General features: G+C 37.9%; 1 protein-coding gene across 2 annotated transcripts in view; it reads left to right on the top strand.

The window, feature by feature from the left end:
- The window catches only part of ST8SIA1 (ST8 alpha-N-acetyl-neuraminide alpha-2,8-sialyltransferase 1), a 142,941-nt gene that overhangs the window by 118,299 nt on the left and 9,293 nt on the right, over positions 1-15,349 (top strand). The gene's annotated exons all lie outside the window — the stretch shown is intronic.

Below are 15,349 nucleotides of genomic sequence, written 5' to 3'. Positions count from 1 at the left end.
TGATGATGTGATGATGATGATGAAAGCTAGTAGTTGTAAGACTTATGTGCCAGGTACTATTCTAAGTGTGTTATACATATGAACTCATGTAGTCCTCACAACAGCCCTATGAACTACATGCTATTATTATTTTTTTTCGGATGAGAAAATTGAGGCATAAAGAAATGAAGTAACCAGCTTAAGGTTGCGCAGTTTGCCTGTGGAAAAGGCGGAACATACAGGCTTCTCAAAATACCTTCCTTAAAATTTGAAACCACATTTGAAACCATCATCTATATTAGATGCAGATACGAACATGGCAAAAATCAATGGGTTTTCCAAGACACAGCCTATTTTTAAAATATAAGTGTTGCTTTATGCCATCATCTCCATTTTTTTACTTAAAGGGGGACAGTCTATAGATTAGAATATACTTCACTTAATTTTATGTCTTGAAATAAATTAATATCTGTTTTTAAAGTTTAGTATGGCCTTAATTTCATATAAAGAAACTTAAACAAATAAATTGCTATTCTGAGAACTTCAAAAGGGAGAGACCATAAGAGATGAACACCTATGGTCAAAACAACAGCAAGTACAATTTTATTTGTCCTGGAAAAAAATGAGATTTTTCTAAATGATTTCTAATATTAAAAATAGTGGTGTGATTTGTGGAAAGTTTAATGTTTCTCAGAAATTACCATATTCTGTTTACAAGAAAATGAACTAGTGTCTAATGAGAGATTTGTATTTAAGGGTGCTATTCAGTTGCTAATTACCCATTTTCTGGCTTCAGTCAGGAAAATAGCTTGCATAAAAGCCAGTGATAGAAAATGTTGCATGACAAATGTGAAGGCAATCAAAGTATCTCTTATGTTATCTTGGTATTCCTTAAAAAAGAAATAGCATATTTTGCTTTTCCTATAGCATATTTTGGTAAGAATTAAATGCACTTTGTGACAAAGATACAAAAGTGCTTAGAAATTCACTCATTTCATTATGCCTTTATTTGTTCAACAAATATTTATTAGATGCTGCATGTCAGACATAGCATTGGCCTTAGGGGACACCAAGATAAAGGACATTAGTCTTTTCTGAAGGAATTCAGTAAAGGAGATCTAAAAATTAAGACATGGCAAGGTGACAAGTACCTTGATAAAAATAAAGTGCTAAGAGAACACAAAGTTAGATACCTAATCCAGGCTCAGGGTCATGGAAAACTTTTTATAGTAGTTGCCATGATTTGAGTCCTGAAAGATTAGTAGGAATTAGCCGGGCAAAGGGGGCATTCACTTTAAACAGAACGAGTAGCATGTGCCACAGCTTAGAGGCTTCAGTGAGCATGACCCTTTTGATGAACACCAAGCAATTGGGCAGGGTAAGGGTAGGGAGTGCTGATGAGCAGCGGCAAGAAAAGAGGCTGAAGGTGTAGGCAGGGATTATATCACCAAAGCCCTTTCAATATCCAGATTGCTTGGACTTAATCTGAAGATGAGGAGAAGCCCTTGAAGAATGCCCCCTTGACAGGAAGTGACATGGTCAAATTGGGACTTGGGACAATTACTTGGGGAGCATTGAGAATTATGTGTTGGAGACTGAGCCGTTAAAATAATGTGAAGGAGGCTTGAAGGTAACCTGAAATTAAATTGTGGTACTGAGGATATGCTTTAGTTGGGGTTGGCCAACTGCCATGATAAACTACCCCAAACCTTCATGACTTAATGCAGTAAAGCATTCTTTCTCATTGAGATACAATTTGAAGGTGCACAGAAAAGGGGAATGATTCTATTCTACACTGTCATTTATGGACCCCAAATTCTTCCATCTCTGGTTCCACCATTCCCTTAGGGCTACAGAGTCCTTGAATAGATCCTGTTGTTGCTGAAAGGATTCTGTTGTTGCTGACAGAGGAAACAACTGTCTTTGACCTGCATAATGGCCATTTCATGTGGCTCAGTCTGTAACACTGTAATAGGTAGAGAGAAAGAAAGGTAAACTTAAGAGATGCTATGAAAATGGAACGTAGTGACCAACTGAATGTAGAAGTTGCAGAAAAGGGAAGAATATATGTTTTTACTTTGGTTGAGTCACTGGTGGATGGTTGTGCAGTCTTTTCATGCAAGGAATATGGTTGTCCCAATGGATACTGGGGGAAAGATGTGAGTTTGAGATCCTTCCCACAGATCTCCGCAGGGCTGACTCCCTAACTTTCTTTGAACCTGTGTTAAAATGTCAGCCTAAACAAAATAGCAACACTCTTGCTCTCTATTTTCTTATTATCCCACTTTATTCTCTTCATAGCACTTCCCACATGTTCTTCATTTTTTGGTTTACTGGTTGTCTCTTCTTACTTGAATGAAAGCTCCATGACAGCAGAGACTTTGTCAGTATTGTTCATTGCTACATCCCTCAGTGCATAGAACAGCATCTGGTACATGATAGGTACTTAATAAATAATTGTGAAGAGTGCGAATGAATCCATATGGAAATGGTCAGTGGAATGAGGCTTTCCAGAGAGTATGGGTGACACGAGAGGAATCAGTCACTGAAAGAAGGAAAGAGATTGGGAAGTAACTAGGGAAAGATGTACTTTTGAGCACATTTTTGTTTGTTGTGCTAGTTTTCAGTCTGGGGAGACTTGGGAAAGAGCCTATATGGAGGAAGGGGCCAATGACATGGAGTAGGCAAAGAAAATGATGTGGACCAGGTCCTGTAGAAGGTGAGAAGGAACCCAGACTACCGGGGAATGAACTCATAGGACAGGAGGGATGTGTCTTCTACTCAGGGAAAAGTTACACAGTATAATTCAGAGCATTGAATCAAGTATCAGGCTGATCCGAGTTGGAAGCCAGAGTCTACTACATTCTTGTTATGAAATTTTGCTAGAATGCTTAACTGCCCTGATCCTTAATTTTCTCAACAGCAGAAAAGCGATAATGCTTTCCTCACAGAGTTACTGCAAGGCTTAAATGACATAACATCCATTAAGCAAGAATCTTGTGATGGAATTTGTTGATTATTTCTCTAATTTAATTACATATTTTTAATTATCACTGGTGTCATAAATAAACAAGAGACCCTATTGTATGTTTTTTTTGTTTCATTTGCTCCGAAGGGATTTGGGATTTCATGGTTTCATGTCCTTTGGAAATCTGAATAAGTTTTGAGGGTTGACATCAAACTTGTTGCCAACAGGCCAAATCTGGCCTGCAGAATTATTTCACTTGGCTATAACTTTTCTTTTTTCTTTTTAACCTGAAATCCTTAAATGGGACATGCAATATTCCATTTCCAAGTCTACTCCCTCTTGTCTTTTGCCTCATCTCTTCACATATTTTCCTAATCTGCTTGGCCCTTGTAAACGACCCATGATCTAGACTGATTTCTACTATGAGATGAATTTTATAGTAAATTTCTACTATTGATTTCTACTATAAAATATCTCATACCTTTAATAACTCTCATGTTGCAAAATCCCCACAGACCATTTTCTGTCTCTCAGCATTTGCCACTGTTGATAAACTTTTGAAACTCCTTTTTTCCTCTATTTCCTGTCACCTTCCTTTTTCGTCTACTCTTTGCGGCAGCTCTGCCTCCTTTGCCCACCATTTCAATGCGATAATTTGTCAGTGTTTTTATTTTAACTCACTGTTCTTCTGGTTGGCTCATGTCTGTGGCTCAACATGTCCAAATTTAGATAATAGTCTTTCTCTTCAAACCATTTTCTTCTATTGTGTTATATATCACAATGAAAGCAGTCACCGGAAATCCAAGCCATTCAATCCCCCAAACCGAAACCACTTTCACATCTAAAAATAATAAATATTCAATAACTGGCACAGTACAGGCATTAAATAAGACTGGACAGTGCCCTGTATACCTCACCGTTGCTTCCCAGCTAAAGATCAGCTCTCTACATTCAGTTACCAAAGCCAGCTCCTACTGCCCCTGTGATAACATCATTTTACCATGGACTATTCACATTCTAATGTGTTTTCATTTTCCTTGTAGGTAAAATCTCAACCTTGAGTGGCATAGATCCTTCGTTTATTCTGTCCTGTGCATCCAGCTAGCTACATCTCTAACTGCTCCCAAGGCTCTAAACTTTACCATATTAAATTGTTTGCATTTCCCCAGGTACTACCTGCTCTTACCACATGCCCTTGCCCATGCTGGTCTTTCAGCAGAGTGCTCTTCTCCTTCAACTCCATTTGCATAGCTACCTTTTACTCATTCTTCAAAATTCATTTCACATATATGCATATCTGAAAGGCCTGCCCTAACTTTCTTCTGTCTTAGCAACCAACATCCCCAGGTTTGGAACCCCCATGCTGCAAGTATTTTAAAAGTTTGCATTTGTAAGTCATATTTTATTATTGTTATAGCCCAACAAATTATTCTTGCCTGCTGCACAGAAAAAGCAAATACACGGAAACATCAGGTATTATAGTAGAGAAAGAATGTAATCATTATAGGGTGTCAAGCAAGTAGAATGGGAGATATTTCTCAAATTCACCTCCTTGAGAACTCAGAGGCTAGGGTTTTTAAGGATAATTTGGTGGGCAGGGGACTAGGGAATGGCTGATTGGTTGGGAACGAAATCATAGGGATGTTGAAACTATCTTCATGTCCTGAGTCAGTTTCTGGCCGGCAGGGGTGGGCAACAGGACCTGTGGACCTGTCGAGTCAGTTCTTTGGTGTAGGTCGTGGATTCAGGTGGCAAGAGTTGGTCTGCCAGAATGCAAGAGTCTGAAAACGATCTCAAAGACCAGTCTTAGGTTTTACAATAGAGATGAATATACAGGAGCAATTGGGAAAGTTACAAATCTTTTGCCTTCTGGCTATATGATTCCTGAGCACTGAGCAGTTATAGAAAAGCAATCTAGGGAACAATGGCTGGTTATTGTTTAACTATGCCTACCTCTTAGCAGAATCAGGCCCCACTACAGTCTTACAAAGATGGTGTCAGTCCCCAGGGATCAGTTTGGGAAAGGGACTATTATCCTCCTTGCTTCAAAGTTAAACTGTAAGCTAAATTCTTCCTATAGTTAGTTTAACCTGTGCTCAGGCATGAGCAAGGGCAGTTAGCTTGTGAGGTGAAGAGCAAGATGGAGCCAGTTTATGTTAGATTTCTCTCACTGTTACAAATTTTTTTAAAGGCAGTTCGTGTCTTGTCTATCAATGGAATAGCTTGACATAGAATGTTCATTGCAATCTGGTAAAATACTTTCCTGTGGAAGAAACACACCCATAAAATGAGAAGGTACGGAGGAGGAAAGTATTGTAAATCAACATAAAATTAACATTCATTGACAGAAGGAAAGGAAGTAACAGCTGGGTAAACAAACAGCTGCTCAAAGAGACAGAAAAATGACAGTAAGCAGCCGTGAACATGGAAAATGGTCCCCAAATATTAGAAAAGCAAGTAAATAATATGAGGAAATGAATTAACCCATTGGAAAATTGCTGAAGCATTTGAATTAGAAGTAAATAAAGGAAGTGTTCAAATTAAAGTTATTATACAGAAAAAAGTAGAATAAATATTCTGTGTAAAAAAAGTGGACTTTTAAAATGCAATATGCTTAGTAGATAATTAACTTGAAAATTTATATGACTTATTTTTTATAAATGTGTTTTATACTGCACAGACATTATAATAATATTTAAAAATCAAAAGAATAAAAGTACTCCATTATCCTCATTTATCATTGTGTTAAAAATAGTAAATTAGGGCCAGGTGCAGTGGCTCATGCCTGTAATCCCAGCACTTTGGGAGGCCGAGGTGTGTGGATCACCTGCGGTCAGGAGTTCGAGATCAGCCTGGCCAACTTGGCAAAACCCCGTCTCTACTAAAAATACAAAATTAGCTGGGCATGGTGGCAGGCGCCTGAAGTCCCAGCTACTCGGGAGGCTGATGCAGGAGAAGCACTTGGACCCGGGAGGTGGAGGTTGCAGGGCACTAAGATCGCACCACTGCACTCCAGTCTGGGTGACAGAGCGAGCAAGACACCATCTCAAAAAAAAGAAAAAAGTAAATTAGAAAATCACAATTGGTTTACTTTGCATTTATAGGATTACTAAAGAGCCTAAGCTTTTAAAAGGATGTATTTAATAACACAAGTAATATACATATATTCACCTTCTAAAAAATTAAAATCATTACAGATAAGGCTTTGGCCCTGTGAAATACGTATTTGATCTTCAACCTATTTCATCACATACAACCCCTAAAATCCTTAGAATCTCCACAAGGTGATGTATTTTGTATGCAGTCATGGTTGACAGCCCCTAGGTAGCTTCAGGCTGGGAGCTGATCACAGGAAAGACCAAGGTATGATTAGAGGATTGAGACTTTTAGCCCATTCCCCAGTCTCTAGGGAGGCGAGAGAGGCCGAAGGTTGAGGTGATCACCAATGGCCAGTGGTTCAATCAATCGTGGTTATGTAATGAAGCCTCCATAAAAACCTAGTGGGACAGGGTTTGAAGAGTTTCTGGATAGCTGAACATGTGAAAGTTCCTGGAGGGGTTGCACACTCCTTCCTCCATACATTGCCGTATGCATCTCTCTCCCTCTCTATCCTTTGTAATGTCAAAAGGAAAACTTTAGACAAATTAAATTTAACAGCGTGTAATTGAGCAAAGACTCATGAATCAGGCAGCCCCTAGAATCAGAAATGGTTCAGAGCAACTCCATGCTGCTGTGTTTTCTGAGAGAATTTATGGTCAGAAAAAGGAAAGTGACATGCAGAAAGTGAAACTGAGGTACAGAAACAGCACGATTGGCTACAGCTTGGTGTTTGTCTTACTCGAACACAGCTGGAACGGTTGGCCACCTTTGGCTGAAACTTGGTGATTGCTACAAGAGTAGGTTATGGTCTGTTTACACATCCTGTTAAGTTACAGTTCAATGTGTATAGAGAAATCTTTAGGCTGAACCTAAAATATGTAAAGAGGCAGCTTTAGACTAAACTTCATTTAGTAGTAATACTCTTTATAATAAACTAGTAAATGTGAATGTTTGCCTGAGATTTGTGAGTTACTTTAGCAAACTGATCCAACATAAAGAAGAGATTGCAGGAACCTCAACGTGAAGCCGGCTGGAGGCCCAGACTTGCAACTGACGTCAAAGGGGTTGAGGGGTGTCTTGTGGGATCTGACTCTATCTCTAGGTAGATAGTGTTGGAATTGAATTGGAGGACCCCCAGTTGGTGTCCGCTGTAAATTGCTTGTTCGATGAGTGGGGGAAGAAACCCACACATAGGTCACAGAAGTTTTCTGTGTTGATTGGTGTTGAGTGATAGAACAGAAAAACCACTTTGAATTTGTTTTTTCTACACAAAGACCCTTAGCACTACCGCCATACCACTGCTCTCCCTGGAGGTAACCATTGTTTTCAGTTTTATGTGTATCTCCAACATTCTCCCATGCACTTACATATGTATATGTAACTATAGAACATTTTTATCTTTATCTTTTATGATATGTATATATGATAATCCACTATACAAATTGCAGTAGTAATTCTGCAACTTCTTCATGTTTCTATATAACATTTGTCTTGGAAATATTTCCATTTCAATGTAAATTAGAGTTGTGTCATTTAAAAAAATTGTCATGTATCATAATATGGATATAATGTAATTTATTTGGCATTCTACTAGTGATGGCATTTAGGTGATTTCTAATCTGCATCCTCCAGCAAACATTCGTGGATATTTACTTAGTGCCATGTGCCAGGCACCTTTCTTGGTTGAGAGGATTTAATAGTAAACAAAATAATCCTTCTTGTGACCATGTAAGAGGAGACAAACATAAATGAAGACATGTATATGTAATAAAACATTATGTATGATAAAAGAAATACAACAGAGACAGTAAAGATGTATATGTAAAATACATCTAAGAAAGAAAATACAAAAAAATACAATAAAGATGTTGTAAAAAACATAGAGAAAGAAAACAAAGATGAGAGAGTAGGTGTCAGTAAAGGCTTCTATGAAGAGCTCTCATTTGAGCCAAGACCTAAAAGAAGTGATGGATGGTGCCCTGCAAATATGAAAGGCACCAGCTGAGACCTGGAAATGCAGGGTCAGTAGGTGTGCATATTTGAAATGCAAAATCACTTTCCCAGCTGTCAGTAGCAACTCATACTCCCATTTGAAGCATAAAAGTGTACTGTGTCTCACAGGTTTCTTTGTTATTATCAATTTCCTTAATTTGTACCAGTCAGATGTGTGGAAAACTGTTAATTTGCTATATGGTTTTGTCATAACTTGAATGCTAGTGAGGTTGTGCTTATTTTAATATGCATATTGGCCCTTTGAATTTCCTCATCTCGGACTTGGCAGTTCCACGTCGTTGTTCATTTATCCATTGTGATATTTGCATGTTTGTTATTAATTTTTATGGTTTGTGTTCTGGATACTACTGTCTTGTTATATTGTGCTATTTGCCGTATTTGTTACTGATTTTTATCACTTGTATCCTGGATACTAATCCCTTGTCATGTGTGTTGTAGATATTTTCAACCCAATCTGCTGCTTGTCTCTTTAAAAATATGTTTGTGGAAGACTTTCATTATAAAGCTGTCATGTTTAACAATCTTTTATGGATTTTGCTAAGGAATTGCCTCATGTTTACCTTGTCTTTTGTGTCCTAAAGGTCTTTAAAGACATTTTCTTATATTTTCTTCTAATTTTATGGTATATGATTATTCCATCTGGAGCTTAATTTTCGGGACAGTGTGAGGTAGGAATTTATCTTATTTTCTATTATTGGCTAGCCAGTAGACCCAGTACAATGTATGGAATAGTAGATTTTTATGAATTGGTTTGAAATGTTACTTTTAGCATAAAGGAAATCTCCAAAAATGCTTAGGTACATTTTAAGACTCATTCTCCTGTTTCATCATACATGGTTTATTTTTGCGTGAGTTCCATAGTGTTTTTATTATTACAGTTTTATAATCAGTTTTGACATTGGTAAGTTAAGTTTTCTTTGTTATTCTTTTGTCCAAAATTATTGTCAGTATACATACTAATTTATACCTCCCATATGATGTTTAGAATTATCTTAACGATAAGTTAAATCTGAAGTATAATCAAATTTTACTTCAAAATAATGTTGGGATTTTTGTTGAGATTGCGTTTGAACCTACAAATTTATATGGGGAGACATCTTTCAATATTCATTATTGTCCCCATAAAAATGTTGAATTTATTTTTAGGCTTGTTTCAAAGTGTTTGGGGGCTTTGTTGCTATTAACAATGAAATTTTTGTTTTGTTGTATTATTTTAATATATGATTCATGCTGTATAGGGAAGCTAAGACTCTATTGGTTCCAATAAATATTTTTTTTCAGTTGATTCTTTTGTATATTCTAGATAGGTAATTATAGCATCTTCAACTAGTGACAGATTTCCCCTTATATACATAATTGAAATATGTTTGTAAAAATTTTTTCTAGTGCAGTGTGTGTGTGTATTTTTATGTCGTTGACTTCTGTTTTGTTTTTTTTTTCCGAAACGGAGTCTCGCTCTGTCGCCCAGGCTGGAGTGTAGTGGAGCGATCTCGGTTCACTAAAAGCTCCGCCTCCCGGGTACACGCCATTCTCCTGCCTCTGTCTCCCGAGTAGCTGGGACTACAGGCATCCACCAGCATGCCTGGCTAATTTTTTTTTTTTTTTTTTTTTTTTGGTATTTTTAGTAGAGAGAGGGTTTCACCATGGTCTCGATCTCTTGACCTTGTGATCTGCCCACCTCGGCCTCCCAAAGTGCTGGGATTACAGGCGTGAGCCACCGTGCCCAGCAGACTTCTCATTTTTTTTACATTTTTGATCAGACAGTGTGACCCATATGATGATAATTGTTTTATTATTGCTTTTTCTTTTGTAACATGATGTTTGGTTTTTTTTTTTTTTTTTTTTTTTTTTTTGAGACAGAGCCTTGCTCTGTCGTGGAAGCTGGAGTGCAGTGGCGCGATCTTGGTTCACTGCAACCTCCCCCGCTGGGTTCAAGCGATTCTTCTGCCTCAGTCTCCTGAGCTGGGACTACAGGCACCTGCCACCACACCCGGCTAATTTTTGTATTTTTAGTAAAGATGGGATTTCACCATATTGGCCAGGCTGGTCTCGAACTCCTGACCTCATGATCTGCCCACATTGGCCTCTCAAAGTGCTGGGATTGTAGGCATGAGGCACTGTGCCTGGCTAGAAATTTTCTGTTTTATGTGTTTAAAATAATATATTTTAAAATTGAAAACTCACTATGATTGTGGACTTGTGAATTTCTATCTGTAGTTTTTATTGGTTTATGCTATATATATTTTTAAAAGCTATCATGCTAGGTATTTAAAGTTTCTTGACTATTATTATTTTGGTAGTCTTGTGAACTTGGTCAATAAAAATTGTCTTATCTTTTTTATAATTTTAAACCAAAATAATACACATACGTGGAAAAATTAACTCATATGACAAAGCTCAAAATGAAAACCAGCAATCTCCTGTCTCAGACCCCCACCCCACTTCTCCAAGTTATGTTCCAAGAATGTATACCTTTCAACTTCTTCAGCTGATTTTTTTCTTGTCACATGTGAAAACAACATGCTTAATTCCAATTCTTAAAATTTCAGCTTGTCTATTGATCTCTTATGGAAAAATAGACTGAGTTCTCTTCATGTGCTCCTCACAGCACGGCTATCTACCTTATACACTTATACCTTCTTGACCTCTCAATCCAGATATATCACTATCAAATCAATAGTCAGTGTCTACCTAAGTGTCGTTCACATCTGAGATAAAAAGTTTATTACAGGAATTGATAGCCTGTCCACATTTAAATTTTCTCCAAGAGCGCATAAAGCCCTTCCATGCAGCAGTCGTGAATCCATCTCTGGAATCCTTTGAAAGTGCAGCTCTTCCATCCGTGCTGCACATTGGTTTATCTGGGGCACTGTTTATTTCTGTTGAGACGTTCATCTGGAGCTGTATTTTTCTCTTACTTGAACCTGACTGATGGCTTTCTAGGCCTACTCTATAGCTATTTTTCTGGAGCTTTCCTTTACCCAAATCCACCTTTTGTTATATTTTTTAAATTGCCAGCAGCACTTTCTTATTACCTAAATGCTTTTTCTTTTTATATCATCCTAGTCCAGATGTGGTAGCCATGAGCATGAGTAAACAAACTAATTATAGATGTTTAAGAGTTTTCCTCTGCCCCTTCAATGTGAGTCCCTCTGCTCTGACTCTTGTGTTGGACACTATCCATCAGTGTCTTCTGAGCTTGCCTGTGTGTTCTTGTTTGGTGACTGGAAGCTCTATGCAGAGACTGTACCTACCAACAGGTGGGTTTTACTCTGGGTTGAGAAGGTGGCAATGTTGCTTTCTCTTGGGCGGTTCCCAAATGTTACTGCTTGTAGGTCTTCTCCTTGGGCTACTCAGTGTCAGTATTCCACTTGGGAACTATAGGCCTGACTGCTGATATTGTATGAGTTGAGAATTCCATTTCCCTGGGATAAGCCAGCTTTCTGGACACATACCCACTTTTCCTGCCTGGAAACTGACACCTCCTTCCACATACACGGTGATAATTGATCAGTGCAGGATTTTAGAGTTCAGCCCACCTGGGTGTCTCTACTACCCCATAATCCGAAAAATAACCTTGCTGATTGCTGTTAGACACCACTTTCGCTAGTATCTCCTGCCTCCAGGCATAGGGCACTGCTACTGCTGCCTTTTAGAGGAATGCTCAACAAGTTACTTCATGCTCTGGTTTCCTTTGGTAAGCTGTCTGTTTTTTTGAGGTAACCTAGATTCAGGATCCACTGAGGTTTGCTTTCTTTTTCATTTTCAGAATGGAGATGGACTTTTAAAAACTGATTTTCCCCTATTTCTAGAGATTTGTCATAGGAGGTGAGAGCTGGACCCTCACTCTTTATTGTGTTTCTTTCTATTCTATTAATATTCCCTTTTGTATTCAGTTTGCATCTTGTAACTGTAACCAAATGCTTTAACATTTTTAATTGAAATTCCTTCTAGATTGTCTATTTTCATATCAATGTATCAATATATTCAGACACTACAGTTTATTGATACCGATTTATGTTTGTCATATTTGCTGTAAATATTTCTTGGAGTAATTCCCTTTTTACTTTAGTTATCTTATTCTTCATGGTAATGAAATTTTACATCATGACATAATCAATGTTGTCAATATTTTCCTTTGTTGAAATATATTTTGCAAATGTCTGATAAGTTCAATTTTTTTTTAGATTTTTTTGTAGCATAGATTTTACTGAATATTTACTCATAATTTATTGAGATGGTTGCCCAGGCTGGTCTCGAATTCCTGGCCTCAAGTGATCCTCCCACCTCAGCTGCCTAAAGTGCTAGGATTGTAGACCTGAGTCGCTTTGCCGGCTAGATTTTAAATATCTATCTTACTTATCTTAAAATTATTTAGTAATTGTCTCGTGAAGTATGAATCTGTTCCCTCTCAGATTTCCAAATTGTTAGCTAACTATCTCAATATTGTTTATTAAGTAATTCGAAAAATCTTATTGGTTTTGCCCCCATTATCACATATTCAATTCCTTTGTAAAATGTGGTACACTTTTGTGTTTTCTACTCTATTTTTGTTTTTCCTTTTATGCTCATATTGATTATAAATTAATCATTTCTATTTTAATAATATTTGGGCTGATCTTACTTCATTTTTATTCTTAATTCATAGGCTGGTCTGATTTCTTTTTTATGTTTAAAAATTATTGTTTAGTAGTTTTCTATTCATATAGTACACAAATATTCTGAGCTAGGTTATAAAAATTAAAGGATGAATAGGACTCATCCTTTGTTTTCAAGGAGTACATAGTCTTAGAGAGTATGAGCAATTATTATTCAGGAATTCAAAGAAGACTTTTGAAAGCTTAAGTTGGAAGGAAGGAATAAGCCTAATAAAGGAAAGCTTAAGTTGGGTCTTGATTTATAGACACAACTTCACCAGGGCAGTGACTAGATCAGCAAAAATGAATCTATATATGCAATAAAAATTGTGGACAGGTACACACACAGGGATGGCTGAGGCATAGGGTGAGGACATGAGGAGTAGCTGAGTATGAGGCTGGAGAGACAAACTGGAGCACCCCTCTTTTCTTATTCCAGCTGAATTTTGTGATAATGTAATAAAATTCAATACCAACCCCATTAAACTCTTGATCAGGATATTATTAAACATATTCAGTATACCATAACAATTATTGAATTGAATCGAATTCTTAAATACTAATGTCATTTGTCACAGAATGGGAGATGTAAAAATAATAAGTGTCAATAAAATTAGGACTGTAGTAAATTCAAGCTGTGTGTTCATTTCAAAGTGAAAACTCAGAGAGAGAAAGCTCCTCCCTTCGAGACTAATCAGTTGGCTTTAAGACAGGAAACACAAAATCAATCATCCTGACTTTATTGAAGCAGCATGTAATTCTCCACTAGTATGTAGTCCACTACAGAGACAGGGATCAGTTCCATCAGCCAGCAGGGCCCTGTGAAATGGGAGCCGTTCTGTACAGGAATAAGGAGGGAATGGAAGCAAGCAAGGAAAGCAATAGAGGTATCCTAACTGCTCTAGAAGGTTGATGGTGAAATGACAGAACGAGAATGTAGCACTGGGAACAGTGTGAGCATATTAAGAAGAGTGTTTTTAAGTTCTAACCTGCTTTTGTAATCATTTCACAGTGTATGTGTATATCAAAACACCACATTGCACACCTTAAATATACACGATTTTTATTTGTAAAATATACCTTAGTAAAGTTGAAGGGGAAAGTTCTAACCATATGTGGAAGACAGAGGAAATAATTCAGTCGAGATGGAGAGATTGAATTTTTTTTTAAAGAGGAGAGACCCACTTTGGAACATGAGTTCTTCAGGATATGTGAAACAGCTTGTCTCAAGATACAGAGGCGAAGATGGAGCACTTCTTAGAATGGCAGTAAGGATGTCATTAGAAGATATAAAGAAAAAGGTGGTGAGGGATGGATGCAGAAAGCCAGACAGCTTACACTGATGCTTTGATCTTCTAAATAAGTAGTATGTCCCACCTGTGTCAGATTACTCAGGAGTACTGGGCAAAAATTCAGCCCCTGGATCACTCTCATCAGAACCCAGGAAGCTGTGATATTAGTGAACTTTCTGGGATATTCTAACTAAAGTGTGAGAACCAATGGCTCAAAAGGAGTAGGAGGTTATCTGCATGGTGTGTCTATATGATTGGGAAAGCACTAGTATTTCAGGAAGAGAGTGGAAGACATTAGTGGGCAATGGAAGGGAGCAAAGAATTGCTGAGCAGAGCCCATCTGGAAGTTGGGAAGCAGGAATTTGTATTCCTGGGAGAGAGGCTGGCCCAGCTCCAGATATGGTTGAATGTGCTTCCGTGGCTCCTTCTAAGTTAAAGTGACTCTAACTAAAGATCCTGTTATTACTTCTGTATCAGGGCCCAGGGAAAATTGATAAAGCAGGCTACTGGATCAAGAAAGCAGGCTACTGGATCAAGGATATGAAGACAACTTGAGAGATTTCCCTTCCTTCTGGCCTTAAGAACCATACCTTTCTGGGCAGGCAGAGTAAATGACACTGATTTCTACATACAATCCTGTGGATTTGTGTATTCAGAACTTTAATTTCACCTAATTATGATGAGCCTGCCAATATGTCAGACCAGACTTTCCTCTGCTAGTTGTGGCTCAGTTCATTCTTTGATGTTGCTGCTCCACCTGTACATAACCCAAGATGGGCAGCTCCCGTGGTCAAAGGAATTAAAAGTTGCAAGGCCCTAGTCTACTTTGTTGCTTTTCTCTCCCTCTACCCTTCGCACTTCCTCTCTTTCTCTCCCTCTCTCTTTCTTTCTTTCTTTCTTTTTTTTTTAACTTGAGTACATTAGCAACCTCTTACCTGCTTTCCAGGCTACCAGCCACTTCCTTCCAAGGTAATCTTCTAGTCTATTAGAGTACCTTTTTTTTACACAGACTGACAGTTGTCATAAGTGCTGTAAGCAGTAACTGCTGTGAAGATTTCCCATCACCACATGTGACGTTCAAGCAAACAAAACAGACATAAGAGGTTTTTTGAAGAGTGCCTTGTCTTCAGCCACTGCCCCTGCCATTAGCACCTCCCACATTCTAGGGACAGGGAATCCTTGTCATTGCCTCAGTCTATTGTGCACTCTTGCCTATAACCAAAGTGTCTCTTCGAGTATAGTTGCTGTTCTTTCTGTTGCTTCCCTATAAGAAGTGTATTTAAATGTTATTCCGGCTCTGTAGCTTTCTTGGACCACACACCCTCTTTCAAGTCAGAATTATTTTTTTTCATCTGTATTCC

This window comes from Chlorocebus sabaeus, chromosome 11 (genome assembly GCF_047675955.1).
Source record: "Chlorocebus sabaeus isolate Y175 chromosome 11, mChlSab1.0.hap1, whole genome shotgun sequence".
NCBI lineage: Eukaryota > Metazoa > Chordata > Mammalia > Primates > Cercopithecidae > Chlorocebus > Chlorocebus sabaeus.
This window is presented reverse-complemented; position numbering and strand designations above follow the sequence as displayed.